This window comes from Meles meles, chromosome 8 (genome assembly GCF_922984935.1).
Source record: "Meles meles chromosome 8, mMelMel3.1 paternal haplotype, whole genome shotgun sequence".
Classification (NCBI taxonomy): Eukaryota; Metazoa; Chordata; class Mammalia; order Carnivora; family Mustelidae; genus Meles; species Meles meles.
In genome coordinates, this window is record NC_060073.1 from 103,699,067 (window position 1) to 103,714,754 (window position 15,688).

Consider the following 15,688-nt stretch of genomic DNA (forward strand, 5'->3'; position numbering starts at 1 on the left):
GTCCTCCTGCCCGCCTTCCTTCCTCCCATCAGACCTGGCTCAGACCCGCTCTCCAGAAGCCCCTCGCATCCCCTCATGAGGGTCCCCACTTCTCTCCCACTCCTCCAAAGTTCATCTCCATCCTCGGGGAAAACCAAACTGGAAAGCCAGACCGGGACACAGACCCAGGCTCTGGGAAGAACTTTTGGTGCTGATGAAAATGTCAGCCAATGATCAAGATGCCTGGGGGAGGGGGGAAGACGGGGAAAACAAAGAAAAACCAGAACGTCCACCCCAGCGCCCCTCCACTCACTACCCGCCTTCCCCACTAGGCACTGCCAAGACCTCCAGGGACCAGCCTTGCCCCTGGTGTCAGGTGGCAGGCCCAGAGGAGGGCTAGGGGATAGAGCCAGCCAGGCGGGCAGGAGGCTGGTGGGCAAGCCCGGGCCACAGCTCCCCACGGAAGTCTCGCTCCGCAAGAAATGAACAAAATACAGAAAATTAAACAAACCCAGACACTGTAATGTGTGCATATTAGATTAACTCTCCAAAGGGTCGCGACCTTGAGGAACACATCCAGCCAGTGAGGAAAATAATAAACCTGATTAATGATGAGGCATGGGCTGCAGCTTCAGCAAATACAACCGGCCTGCCCATGCCCAGTGGAGTTCCTGGGGCTTCCTTCCCAGGCTGGGGGTGGGGGGGGGGGGGAACCCTGCTGACCTCCCCAGGCCCCTCGCGCCAGATCACAGGCGCACAGACACTCGGGGGACAAAGTGGGACCACACTGCTCTCTCAGATGTCTACTGCCAACCCAGACAGCCTCTGCCATAGGGGATGCCAGCTGTTGGCAGGTGCTCCTGGAAGTGTCCCTGTCACCCAGGTGACCCACAGGGAGCTTAAGGGAAGGTAGCTCTCGGTTCCTGGCAGGGCTCTGCACTCCGGGCCAGCCCCCAGGACCATTCCGTCTGGTCTTCGAGGGGCCCGGACATGCCCAGAGCTCCCCTCTTCTTTCCAGACAACCCAGGCCCTTGGGAGACATGCCCAGGAGAGCCACTGGAGGGAGGCAGGGAGGTGGCACCTCGTGGCATCACCAGACAACAGCACCAGGAGGAAGATGGCAGCATAAAGTAGAGATGCCAAGAGCTGTGCAGCCAAAGGTCCAGCGGGGGAGAAGCTCGGACCGCAGCGCCCCACCACTGCCAGGCAGGCCGGCTGGCCAGAGGGCCCTGGCCCAGCCCCCCACCGCCGCCGCCCCCGCCCACTGGCCAACTCTCCTCGGGCTCCGGCTCCTCCTCTCTCACTTTCTTCAGCTCCGGGGAGCCAGGGAAAGAGACACAGGTGCTCTCAGTGCCTTGAAACCCCTGTCCCAGCTGTCGCAAGCCGGCCCTCCACCCAGGCCAGGTCTGAGCAGCTCACCGCTCTGCCAGTCCTCACCGGAGAGAATCTCAATCAGCTCCCCTCCCCCCGCTCCTCCTCAGCCCCCTCCCCCATCACACGCCCAAATGCAGGTCTCCAGAGTTTCTCCCTCACTTCCCACTCGGGTGAACTAGGGTGAGACGGGTGGGAGCCTCTTTAGTCCAGGGAAAGAGGGTCATTTCTGATAGGACGCCGGTCCCCCGAAGCGAGCCCGGCGTGGAGGGTGGGGGTGTGGTGGTGGCCGGAGTCCAGCGCAGGGGCAGGGGGCAGCGGAGGCAGATGGCAGCGAGCAAAGAAGGAGGGGGGTCTCGTGGGCTCCGGGGCTGCGCCGGGATGGGGCAGAGCAGCCGGGGCCGGGCGGGAAGCAGGGGTGGAGGCGGCTGGGGGAGCGCGCCCGCGGCGGGCAGGGGCCGGCATCCCTGCAGGGGGCAGAGGCAGGGCGGGGAGTTGCACAGGGGAAGGGGAGGACCAGCGCGGGAGGATCGCGAGCCCGGGGAAGGGCTGCGGAGGGAGAGAGACGGGAATGGAGACTGGAGGAACTACGGAAGCTGAGCGATGGGGGTCCAGAGCCCGGGAGACGCAGGGATCCGAGGGCAGGGGACCGGCGGGCTGAAGGCGGGAGAGGGGAGGCAGGGCGCCGGGGAGGCGGTGGGGGCGGGGGGCAGGGAAGGGTGCGGGGCAGCGGCCCCGGGGGAGCGGAGAGGCAGAGACGTCAGAAGTCGGGGGGACGGGCGCGGGAGGGGGCGCGCGCGGGGCCCGCGCGGCCGGGACGCGAGGGGCGCCGGGGGCAGCCCAAGAGGCGGGCTGGGGGGCGCCGCGGCGGGCCCTGCCCTTACCTGGGCGGCTCCGCACGCCGGGGGCTGAGCTGGGGCCGGGCCGCCGGGCTGTTGTTTTCCGCTTCTCCCTGCTTCCGCAGCAGCCGCGGCGGCCCCAGCGCGATCCGCCGGCAGCTGAAGGCAGTCTGTGTCCGGCTGCGAGCGAGCGGGGAGCGGGCAGCGCGGGAGGAGCGCGGCCGAGGCACGGGGCGCCGCCCGGCGGCCAGCGCCGGAACTGCGGCGGCCCGCGCACGCCGGCCGGGGGGGCGCCCCTTCGGGGCCGGGTGGCCGGCAGCCCGCACGCCCCGGGTGCCGGCTGGGGGCCTCGTCTGGCGCGCCCCGGAGCCGAGGCGCAGGAGGAGCGGGCCGGCAGCGGGGTCGGGCGGCCGGAGGCAAACTTGACGCCGCCCGGGGGGGCCGGGACCGAGGCCGAGCGGGAGGCCGGGGCCGGAGCGCGAGGGGCGCGCGCAGCCGGACGGCCGCGGGACGAGGGGCGGGCGCTGCGGTGTAGCGCCCTGGAGGCGGCGCGGGGGGGGAGGCACCCGGCGCGGCCCGCACCCTCCACCGCCCGGCGCGAGGGGGCAGTCGGTCCCGGCCCCGGGAGTTACAGCCCCGCCGGCTTCGGCGGGCAAAGGGCGCCCCCTGGTGGGACTTGGGGGAACCGCGCGGGGGACGAGCGTGCGGGGTTGCCAGAGACTGCGGCCCGGTGGCGGCGAAGACCGGCAGCTGGAGGCTCCGTGCGGGGACCGAAAAGCGAATTGTACCAGAAAGCCAGAGAGACCCCGCGCCCGGTTCCAGGGCGCTGTTTGATGAGTACAAACATCTTGGGAGGAACTGTCTCCTCGTGTTACGGATGAGGACCCCAAGGCCAGGAGAGGAGCACAGTCCAGCCCAGAGCCCAGGGCCCCAAGTAAGCGAGGTAGCGAGAGGCAGGACCGGGAGGGCAACCAAGCCGTCTGACACGCAGTTGGTGCTCGGTTTGCTACAGCGCAGCTGCGCCCAGAGGGAGGCTGGGGAAGGAGGTCCAAGACCCTGTGAGGTCCGCAAATATCGGTCCCTCTTTCCCACCACACACGTTGTCCTTGGGTTGACAACCGAACCGATCACAGAGCCGTCCCGCCCTCAGGCTGCGGCCCCCGAACCCACAAGCTGATGGGACCCTCAGTGAACAGCTTGATCTCAGCCCTGGCAGTTGGGTCTCGGGCTTGAAGGGACAGAACACTGGTTGGCATGGCACTCCCCACGGAGGGTTGGCCGCCGGCCCTTGCCACCTCCCTGCCACCCAGACTGCAGGCAGCAGTGTGGCTCCCAACTTCCCATCCCCCACCTCCCCACGCTGGCCAGGCGCATGCTCCCTAGGGAGGACATTATTTAGCACCAGCTGTGTACTGCGACAACAACAGGTACACACTGTCTTCCCAGTCACCTTCGCATCAATTGGCAAGGTGAAACTAGTCCCCTTCCGCAGAGGAGGAAGCCGGCAAAGCAGGCCACAGGGGTGAACAGGCTACACAGAAGGAAGTTCTAATTCCAGCTCTAGTCCCTCAGGCCAGGCATCATTTGCCAAATGGGCAGAAGGACTGCCCTGAGCCCAGCAGAAAGTACACTGAAGGGATCCCTGGGATCCTATGCAAAAGACTTCATGACCCTCTGCTTCCGTTTCCACATCTCTAAACATGAGAAAAGCAAACGAAATAATCTCTAAAGTGACTTCCAACTGTGAAATTCCAAGCATGGATCCCGGGCCCCTTTTCCAGGAAGGATGCAAGATCAGTAAGACCGTAGAAGCTTAAGGGTTTGGGAGGAAAAATACTATGTGAAACTCTTCATCTAATTCTTCTGCCTGGTGAGCTCATCCTATTGCCAAGGAGGCGGGAAGGAGCTTTGGACAAGGTCAGACAGATTGCTGGTGGGTGTGAGGTAGCCCCTGTTGCTCCCCTTCCTGCAAGGATGATTCTATCTTGCCCCTCAGGGCTCTAACCCTAGAAGCAAGGGGCCCTGTACAAGTTGGGGGGGGGGGGGTGGGCAACAGAGCCAGAGAAGCCCACCGGCAGCCCCACGCTGGGTTTGTGACAACAACCTCTCTTCTGCTCTCCGCCGATGAGTGGTCTAGAGTGCTCACTGCTCTCCGCGTTCTTTCCTCCTTTGTCGGTGCCACTCGTCCCCCAGAACTTGATTCCAGACAGGCTAAGCTCCCCAGCTCAGCTGGGGTTGGGGATGGGCTGCGGAGGTCAGTCCAGACCATTTGGGGGATTCCCGAGGAGCTGGGAAATGGGGCTCCACCCCCACCCCAGAACTCCTCAACTGAAGCATCTATCCCAGCCAGGGTTCAGCAGTGCCTGGGCACCATGGGGAAGTCTCGCAGATCTGAGTTCTTTGGGAGCTTCAGTGCGCGGGAAGGAGTCTGTTCTCCGTGTTTATTGATAGCTTTTTCCTCCTTTGTCCACAAAGAACACGTGATCTTAACTTTACCGACCGTCTTTTCCAAAGGTCCCTGTGAAGGCTCGTCACAAGTGCCGAGTGAACCCACTACATCGGTAAGGCCAACTGAGGCCTCCAGTGACCGGGTGACTTTTGCATGCTTGACCTCGGGGGACATGCCATCCCTCTGTCATCATCTCTTAGTGGCAGTCTCTAACAGATGTCCCTGCCTTCAGATTACCCCCCAGTACCCCCACAAATGGCTGCCCAAGTGAGGGATCTAAAACGAACATGACTGCTCTGCTTAAAACCCTTTCATGACCCCATGTGGCCTATAAAGTAAAACTGAGTCCGACACACCTCGGCACAGCGTGTCAGCCCACCCACCGCCCACTACTGCCCACCTCTTGCTCCATCAACGCCAAGCTGCCCACAATTAGTTCCCTGGTCCTCCTGTTTTATGCTTCTGTGAGCATTCTGTGAATGTTAACACATTGATTTCGGCCCTGAAGGCCCCTAAACTGCACCCCCTACACACACACACACACACACACACACACACACACACACACACACAGGCACCCAGAACTCAGTTTAGGAATCTCCTCCTACAGGAAGCTGCTCCCCTCTCTAGAACTCTCTTGCACTTATTAGAGCTTATGGTTACTTACCTGATTCGTGTCTGCGTGCGCTTAAAGACTACGGACTTGTTCCCCTGGATTTATTTTTAGCTTCTTCCTTCTTTGTATTTTCCTCAGGTATACCCACAGAGCAGAACAGTTGTTCTTAAATTTACCAACCACCTCTTTTCTAAAGATCCCTTTGAAGGTTAATCCCAAGTTCGTAATGAGAGTACGGACTTAAAAAAAAAAAAATCTATATTAACAACAGAATGCCTGGGATAGTAGGTGCCCAGTAAATGTGCTGAATGAATGAACCAGCATGAAGTAGGGGTTAGTAAGGTCTGCTGTCCTGGCAAATCGAGCTTGCTTCTGGCGCTGGTCTCTGGGAACCAGATGAGACTTCCTGACGGGCAGTATAAACCCCTGGTCCCCGCTAAGCTCGCAGCCTTTACAGACCTAAGCTGAACGTAGGGTTCAACTTGAGGGCCTTGTGGTTGAAGACAGCAAGAGCCTGGCCGAGCATCCCTACCGCCCCACGGTGTCAAACGCAGCAGCCCTGCTGGAGGCTGGCACTCAACTCCAGATTAAATGACATAATTCTCTGTCCTTCTTGCCACCTGTCTGGGGGATACATGGTTCCCTCCTAAAGGAGAATGTCTAACAGGACCGGCTGAGAAGCAGAACTGAAATGAGAAAGAGAATCGTTCTTTGATTTTACTTTGATTTTTTTCTCTTGCCTTAGAAGAGACACTAAGCCGTGGTTTTGCTTAATGACACTGTGACTGAGTGTCGGCCAAGAGCAGATATGTGTGCCTGTAGGTTTCGCTGTACACAGCCCCCAGGCCCCACGGCGGCACGTCGCTCAGCCTCGCTGACTGTAAAGACTATGTCTATGGTGAAAAGGCCTCATCTCCCCTTGACGACTGTGTTCTGATGCAGCTCCCTTCCCCCAGCCTCTCTTATCTCCATTTTATTAGTCTAGGCATACAGGATTCTGCTCACACTGAAATTACAGTGAAAACGGGGATCCTCCTTGATCGGAATACCCCGGCCTCTCCTCCTGTAGGCCTGCTCTGCTCCCAACCTAAGCAACCTAAGTCGTCCCCACCCCATGTCTCAGTTTCCATTTACTACTGCGCAGAGGAAAGCCATCGTGGCAATTTGTTCTTCTTCCAGAAATCTTTGGTCCCTATTATGTGTCAGGCCCTGGAGATGAAATAGGAAATAAGACAAATCCAGGGCTGGGCCTCTTGGGGTTCAGTCAAATAAAAAAATGTCGTGTCTTGTCACAGTTCTGGCGCACTCTGATATCGGGTATTCCCTGTGCCATCTTTCCCATACAGTGAACTCCGTCGCGTGGTCACGGTCTAGGCGGCAGGCTGGGTGGGGTGGAGGCCAGCAGCAGGCACCTGTGGCTTAGGGCGAGTCCTGCGTGAAGGACCACTGGGCACAGACCTCTGCGAGAAGGGGATAAGCCCACTTAAGTCAAACTGGGTGAAGTGCTTTATAAAAGCAAACGATGAAAGTAGTTGTACGTTTTCTCACCCTTTCAGTGTTGTCCTTCTCGAGCTCCAAGAACAAGAGTGACTGGAGAAGCGCTACAGTTGAGCAGGAGGACGAGGGAGGGAAGAGGAGGAAGGGGGCGGGGGGCGGGGGGTAGTGCCCGTTGTACCTGGGAGCAAAGCCTAACGGCTTTAGCAGTGTGGGGACACGGGAGAGGGTCTGCCTTCACAGTGCGACCACCTCGGGATGCAAGAATAAGATGCCAAGGGGGGCCCAGCGTGTCTTGTCAATTGGGAGTCTGACTCCTGGTGACAGTCTGGGGCTTGATCTCAGAGTTCTGGGATCAAGCCCTGCATCATGCTCTGCGCTCAGTGGGGAGTCCACTTGGGATTCTCTCTCTCCCCGTCTTCCTCTGCCCCCTGCCTCTCTCTCTCTTTTGCTCTCAAATAAAGAAATAAAATCTTTTAAAAAAGGGTGCCTGGGTGGCTCAGTGGGTTAAGCCTCTGCCTTCAGCTCAGGTCAGGATCCCAGGATCCTGGGATCGAGCCCCGCATCGGGCTCTCTGCTCAGCAGGGAGCCTGCTTCCTCCTCTCTCTCTGCCTGCCTCTCTGCCTACTTGTGATCTCTGTCAAATAAATAAATAAAATCTTTAAAAATATATATAAGATGCCAAAATAAGTAAATAAGATGCCACTTTTCACATCACCCCAGGTGGTTGGGGTTTTCAGCTTATCCAGAGAACAGCTTTGCCTGCATCGTGGCTTTAAGTCTTCCCACGAATTACTATGAAATGACCCCAGGATAGTGTAAAGGTAAAAAAAAAAAAAAGATGTATGTGCATATGTTTGTGTATATATGTCTCTCTACAGATAGATAGGTAGATAGATAGACGGATGTGAGTGTGCATTCCCAAATACATGTATATTTCACCATAATGTTGGCTGGTTCGCTTTTTCAGCTCAATAAAACTATAAATCAGCAGGCAGCTTCCATCTGCCAGGAATGATATTAGGCACTAAGGGGGAAAGAAAGAAAAACTGGACATAGTTCCTACTTTCAAAAATTTATGTTCTGGTGCATTTAATTTTCCCTTCTAAAGGAAAACCTTTACGTTTTATCTCACAGCAATTTTTAGGAGCTTGTGCCCTCTGAAGGAATTCAGAATAGTAAAAAGAATAAGATAGTAGGATTGCTATTCGCCCAGGACAGATTTCTTACTACTCCTAGCTAAATGAGGGATGAGTTATGTTCCAGAACTGTACTGCGCAGTGGGCTACGGCCAGGTTTGAAGATAGAAGAGATGTTTACCCGCTAGCGGCTTTGTAGTGGAAGTTTTGTACTGGGTACGGCATGCTTTAACACTCGGTTGTTTACATCCTTACTCTTCCAGATTCCCGGTGAAAGTCTTAATTTAGAAGCATCCAGTTATCTTAACTTAAAAAGACTAAAGGAAGATGTGGTAGCTGTCTTCAAACACTGAGGATCGTCCCCATTTGCTTCACGACCAAGACCGGTGGGTAGAAGTTACAGGCCGATTTTAGCTCAAATAAGAGAGAATTTATGAGTTGCCTCAGGAGATAATGAGCTCCCCAACACTGGAAGTATACAAGCAGATGGATGGCCATCTGCCAGGATTGCCAGAGAAGGGATTCCAGCACTGGATTAGGAGGTTGAATGAGGTACCCTCCATCCGCTAAATTCTTGGATTCTCAGTCTGTCTCTTTGGCCCGAGGCAAAAAAAAAAAGTCAATCTTTGGAGAAATGTAACTCCTATCGTTGAAAGTAAACACATGCCTTATGTGTTTGGGCTTTTCTCTTTGGATGCATGGGCACTTTTCCTTAAATGCAGTGAAGATACTTAATATTAGAAAATGCAATAATCACTTAAATGCTCTATTGACGAAATTAATATGATTGATACACTCAAGTGTTACTAGGTAAATAGCATTAATGGCCTTGTTAAAGAAGGAAATCTATTTACGAGACAGGACGATAGTTCCCAAATAAGACCAATTTGAATAGATGAACATCGTGCTTGTTTTTTAAATGGCTTCTTATAACGTGCACACATGCATACACGTTCAAGAAGGCAAACAGTGAGTGGAGAAAAATGAAGACGTATCTCAATATATCTACGGATTTTATGCCTTGGAATCAGACTGTACCACCTGCTAGAGGAAGGATGGTTTTCTTCATGCATTTTCAAGTGTTAAGCACTTGGGCAAAGCTTAGCCCTGCACAGTAACACCCTGTTCTTTGGAATACAAATCGACTCCAAGTTATCCTGCCTGCCCCCCGCCCCCAGTCTGATGGAGTGCGCTGCTTTTCAAATGCTAATTAGGGAGCCTGTAGAGGTGATATGGTTGACTTCAAAATTTGGCGGGGAAAGAGAAATAGAGAAGCTAAACTGAAAAAAAAAAAAAAGGCAAAAGCAGACCCGGGCAAAAATACCTATACATAAATACTTAGACATTTACTAACCGGAATAGAATGTAGGTCTTCTCTTTCCTAACCCCCCAGAGACAAGGTTTGTGTCTTCTCATGCTCCTACCGGGACCTGCTTTATGGTATAGCTGGATTAAAAAAGTGGATGGGGGCAGAGGAGAGAAAGGTTGTCTCATAACAGGGTTCCTGCTGGGGTGTTTCCAGCCAGGGTTACTGCTGGGGGGTTTCCAGTCCTTAGTGGGGTTTCCTGAACATTCTACTCACTGCCTGCTGGTTGCCAGGCGCTGTCCTAGGTCCTGGGGAGGCAGGTGTGACGAGATGGGGTCCCTGCCCTCCAGAAGCCCCCCCTCCTTCCGGTGAGGCTGGGGAGGCCCTTCTGCGGGAGTCCACCCCCTTAACTCCAGTCCCCAGCTCTCACTGCTGCCCCTGCACACTACTTATGAAAAACCAAAAATAAAGATTTCACATAGAAAGCCTTCTCAAGATACATACCTTTCTTATTTTTTTATGATTTTTATTTATTTATTTGACAGACAGAGATCACAAGTAGGCAGAGAGGCAGGCAGAGAGAGAGGAGGAAGCAGGCTCCCTGCTGAGCAGAGAGCCGGATGTGGGCCTCCATCCTAGGACCCTGGGATCATGACCTGAGCCAAAGGCAGAGGCTTTAACCCACTGAGCCACCCAGGCACCCCGATACATACCTTTCAATTCTGTTACAATGTAGGTCCCTGGGCCATCTCCCTGCCACTCTGACAAGTGACATTTGCACCCCAGTTCACAGTTTAGAATGTGCTCTCGCTGCTGCTGCCATCAGAGATGTGTGTTTCTCATCATAGCCCTGTGACTTGTGGTGTTATCCCCCTTTCAAAGATGGGAACATCACCCAAGTCATAGTCAACGATGAGCCTTCAAGTTGTATCTTCTGATTTTTAAGTCAGAAAATTCCCCTTCCACTACAGTTCTACCTTAATAACTACTCTGCCATCCTGATGTAATACCTATCTATTTTTATACATTCATTCATTCCTTTCTTCCATTATGCATTCATTTTTATGTTACGTATGGCCCATGCCCAATGTGGGGCTTGAACTCACGACCCTGTGATAAAGAGTTGCTCACTCTACAGACTGGGCCAGCCAGGTGCCTCCCACCCCCCAACAATGTAGTATGTATAGAACCTGAGGAACAAGATGTTTAATGGAACAAAGCAATGTCACCTCTTGACTAAGTGATCTGCAGACCACACTTCCGCTCCTTGTAACTGAGCCAAGCCACCCATTCTGCCTTGGGCCAAATGCAAAGACCAAAATGTTCTTTGTAGAATGGAAAACACTGGTAAGACCCAAACCCAAAATAGCTAGAAAATTCAACCAATCACTCAAAACAAGGACAAAAATTAAATCTCATTTTTAGATCAATCTGACTTTTAAAGTATGTTCCAGTGTATTTTGTTTATAATTCTCTCCTTGTGCCTTGTTTTATAGATGTCTTTCCCAGGGGCAGGGTCTAATGTGTATTAATTTCAGAGGAAATATTTGGAAAACATACCCTAGGATGATATACACTGTCCACTAGACATATTTTTTTAGTCACCAGCATTGAAATTAAACCCACAAGCATTCTAGATTTTCAATCCTTCGTGTGCAAATGAGCACGTGGGTGACACTTAATGAGTGTTAGATAAAATAGAAGCAGTACTTCAAAGTAAGAATATCTGAAGAATCTCATTAAACACAAAGCGAGACAAAAAAGCTGCCGTCACACTCCTGGATTTGCGTAGCTAAGCCCCTCCCCCAACTGTCACAGAAGCCATGGACCAGCTGGGATCTTACCCGGAGAGCTGGACATTTTCCACCCAACACCATGGTGAGCGACAGAAAAAAATAGACTCCTTTGTCCAGTTCTCTTCCCTAATTATACCTTGGGTCTAAATAAAGAAAATACAGCACACATAATCACCAATAATTTGAAGTAAATGAAAAGCAACAGAGTGGAGGCTTTAATCCTATTATCAGTGGCAAGGGTCAGAGGAAATGGACAGATAGGAGCACCAAATGACCTACAGTGGCAAGGAACAGTGAACGAGATTCAAACGAGATTCAGAGGAGGAATCAAGAAATTAAGCTTGGTTTCCAAGTTCATTCAAAACCGTTTGTTTGGCGGTTGAAAGAAGGAAGAAGCGATGACTTCCCCAGCAGGCAAACAGCTCATTAATATCCTAGCAAAACACTAACCTCAGATAATAAGAAATATTATGATGTCTCCGGAGAAGCGAAATTCAGATTTATTTTCCCATCCGCAGAGTTCCATTTAATAGAGTATATTCAACCTAGTGGAATAAATATGGAGGAGGTTAAAACATTGATTAGGAAAAACGCTTCACACTACTGAAGTCAGGAAACCAACTGGCCAGTTAAAAAAGCAGGTGGGGACGTTTTGGTTGTTTTGTTCCTCTGAAAGGAACCCTGGCGTTCCATGGTTCCAACTGCCCAGCATCGTGAGTGGGTTACAGGGTGGGGAGTAGGAAGCAGAGGGAATGAGAGGTGGGAGGGATGCCCCCTTGGTGCAAAGCTATTGAGGGCTTCTCCTGTTGGGTTTATTACAGTGTTTTATGAAGCAATCCAAGAGATTACCCAGACATCAGCTACCATGAGGGCTGCATTGGGCTAATGTCATATAACAAATGGCTTGTAAAAGGTGTCCCAATCTTCTAGATGATTGAACCTAAATAAGCTGTCTCTTGCCTAGGATTTTTGTGCCATATCATTTCATCATATTTGCCTGACCTAAGCCAAAACCGGGAGAAAAAGTCTGAGATTGGGGTAAGAATCTAGGAAGCAGGGGCCCCTGTGTGGCTCAGTGGGTTAAAGCCTCTGCCTTCGGCTCAGGTCATGATCCCAGGGTCCTGGGATCGAGCCCCGCATCGGGCTCTCTGTTCCGCAGGGAGCCTGCTTCCTCCTCTCTCTCTGCCTGCCTCTCTACTCATGATCTTTCAAATAAATAAATAAAATCTTTAAAAAAAAAAAAAAAAAGGATCTAGGAAGCAACTCATTACTTTCACTCCCTTTACAAACTAGGTTTCTTTCTCTATTTTAGTTACCAAAAAGCAGAGGGCTGTTAGGAAGGTTTGGGTCAGCTGCCTCGTTTCCGATAGACTGCTCTTACTCTTAATATCATTGGCATTTTGGGTCAGGGGGTGAAACGTTGAAACTAAATACAGAGCTCCTCTCACATCTTAGTGGGAGGTCACGCCATTGTCCCCGTCCAACAGCACCTCAGATGTCTAGCCACAGTGGGGGCGTGCCTCATGAAGGGGAAAACAAGCTTGCTAGCCAACTGACCTCACCGGCTGTCAAAGCATCGGTAGACCCCGTCGAGAGTCTTAAAAAACAAGACCACTAACCAACCTTATGTTTTCACAGATTATTCCAACAAGGTCATTGCTTCAACTTGGTGCTACAGGCTTTTCAGGCAATCGGACGACCAAATACATGTATGTCCTGATTGAGTTCTTGCTAGGATTTCATGTTGTAAAGGGCAGGCAAGAAATAAGAAAAAATGATTGCCATTGATCAAGAGTGGACTATGTGCTAGGTACTACATGCTTCACATTTTTTCCTTCTTTTTCATCAACACAACCCTGTGAGGTGTACGGAGAGTGAGTTCTCTGTGGCAGGAGTCGCTGAGCATGCTTAAGGAATGTAAGTAGGGAACGGATGAAAGCCTTGAATCACTCAGTAGGGGAACAAAGTAGGATTTCTCTGAGGTACTTATTTTTTTCCTTCCATTTTTTTTTAAAAGATATAATTCACATACCATAGAATTCACCCTTTTTAAGTGTACCATTCAATGGTTCTTTGTGTATTTCCAAGGTCGTGTTGTCACCATCATCGAATTCCAGAACATTGTGATCCTTCCATACTCATTCGTATTCTCCCATCTCCTAGCCTCTGGCAACCGGTAATCTGTTTCTATGGAATCACCTATTTTAGACATTTCATGTAAATGAATCATACAATCTGTGGTATTCTGTAACTGGCTTCTTCACTCAGCGTGAATTCTCCAAGGACCATCATGTGGTGGTGTGTCTCATCCCTGTTAATGGCCGGATAATATTCCGTTGTGTGGGTGCGCCATTTTGTTAAACGGTACGTCAGCGGATGGACTGTGAAGTGCTTTCCACTCCGAGGTTTTATGAACGCAGGGCTCCTGTTCTCTCTCCAGCCAGGACACTAACATGGGGGACTCAGTTCAGTTTGGCCCCAGGAGCATACTTGTAGCTTCTTGGCGGACGTGTCTCTTGACAGACAGCTGCCTGAACTCCACATGGCAAATGGAACTCGTTGCCCCTGAAGCCTCCCTCCTTCACGCTTCCCCACTCTTGTTAATGGCAACACCAATCTCTCAGGTGCACAAAACAGTCTTCTTCTTCTTTTTTAACTCCTTCTTCTCCTGCACAGTAACTTACACGCCAACATCTGTAAACCCTACCTCGATTCTACCATTTCCCCTATTCTGTCACCACCGATTTCAAGCCTCTTGTTGGTCATTAGCATAGTTTCCCACCAGCTTCCCTATCTACTACCTGTCTCCTTTCAACTCTGCTCAGTGTGATTCAGCTGCTGGATTTATTCTTTTTATGTTCAGCTGTGTCCAAACCCATCCTAAGATCAAACAGCTGAAATGAAATGCAAATTTCTGCCCCTTGGTCCAGAGTAAGTAACTTGCGGTTTAGTAAGGGAGAGAGGCAGAAAAGCGACAGTCATGCCTTGTCTTCGCTATTTGATTGTAAACACACTTTTAAGGGAAAAACTATTTCCACAGCAGGGTCATAAAGCAAGGCTTTGGTGGAAGCCAGACCTCCTCTTGAATCCTAGCTATTCCACTAGGGACATCAGAACGGCCACAAGCTTCAGTTATCTTTTATTTAAAAAAAGGGGTGGGGGGGGGCAGAAGAAGCCGCTTACCTCTCAGGGCGCTTGTGAAGATTGGAGGTTAGGCACATAAAGGGACGGTGCCTGCCATGTACTTCGTGCGCAGGGAACTGTAGCTACTCCATGGATGTAGCTAGCTTTCATCCCCGCCGCTGGATCCTCCCCAGGACATGCTACACTGCTCTGCCAAGCGGGCACCCAAATAAGCGTGCACTGCTAACTGGCAACGTGGGGGGCTGGTGAAACACAGGGGGGAACCACAACTGCTGAAAGAATCGGGCAAAGTGAACGGGAACTAGCAGCCGCAGAGAATGAGAAAGGGAGGTTGGGAAGATGAGCAAGACGTGGATAGACGGGTCCGTTCTAGGCTGGTGTCAGAGCCAAGGTTGAGGCAGGACCACCTGGAGGCAAGGGGAGGGGGCAGGGAGGAGGCTATGCCTGACTGGGGTGAAGGGTGACTGGGTAGGAGAGGGAAAGCAAGTTGCCCAAATGAATCGTGGACATCTCAGAAAGCAAGGAGAGTTCCGTCTCCATACAGCAGTCCCCATAAGGCCATTATGGCCCTCGGGCAGGCAAGAGACATGAGGAAAGTTGTGGATTTGAGGGGAACAGGATGGGAAGCCAGGGGCATGACAGAAGAGCGGGGAACTCGGGCTCATGCTGGGGTTTTAGATGCCCCATGTACAAAACGACCTGGCGACGGTGGGAACAGAGCAAGGAATAAACCAGAGAGACAATTCGAAAGAAAGAAAAGAACCACAGGCCCTTGTAACAAATACTGTAAATAATCCTGACTTTTTGCTTCCTTCCCCCAAGGCTAATATTTTATTTTTTTCTGTCAAAACATCTTCAAACACCTTGCTCCTCCCAACTCTTCGTTTTCTGAAACATAGCTAGGAATAAGCTGACCAATTAGTCAGTCAACCCTATAGTCGCATCTGCCACAGTACTCTGACCCAAGACACAAAGATTCCTGGTTATTTTATTTGGCCTACGTGTGCCCAGTCTAAATGGCAGTTTGGCTCTTCTCTGAAGAAACGGGATGGAAAATGGTGAGAAAGTAAGTCAATCAATCATCACTCACATTTACAGCTCCAGAACCATCCCCACACCTTCCTATTAGAGTGCAGGTACCTCACAAGAAGCAAACATTAAGTTCCATATGTATCCTGGCCAAAGGTCACTGACGGCCCAATCAAGTTAGACTTTATCTCAAAGAGGCCACTTTCCAAAAGGAGAAGGAAAAGGTCGAGAAAATCTAAGGCTTTTACTTTTCATAGTGGCAAGGCATAGGAACAGTTTTGTGTCTCTTTCCCTTCCATTTGAGCTGTTTATAAATATTTGATTGCATGAAAGCTTCCAAGGTCTCTGGGACTTATTCTTGCTGGCTGGACTAGTTTTTCAGATGGTGCATTTGCAGGCTAAATAATCAATCCGGCTGCCTCATGTTCCAGGGACTCAACTCCCTTGAATTTGCCAAGTTTCATAAACCTTTTGGAAGAGGCCATCCATCAGGACAGCAGGGATGGAGGTAAGATCTGTCAGTCTG

At 51.7% G+C, this 15,688-nt stretch overlaps 1 protein-coding gene across 1 annotated transcript in view; it reads right to left on the reverse strand.

Moving 5' to 3' along the window:
* GRIK4 (glutamate ionotropic receptor kainate type subunit 4) overlaps positions 1 to 2,377 on the reverse strand; it is a 417,952-nt gene extending 415,575 nt beyond the window's left edge. Inside the window, exon 1 of the mRNA XM_046017419.1 lies at positions 2,235 to 2,377. The gene's annotated coding sequence lies outside the window, so the exon portion shown is untranslated. The remainder of the gene's footprint in view (positions 1 to 2,234) is intronic.
* Between the last annotated feature and the right edge of the window lie 13,311 nt (positions 2,378 to 15,688).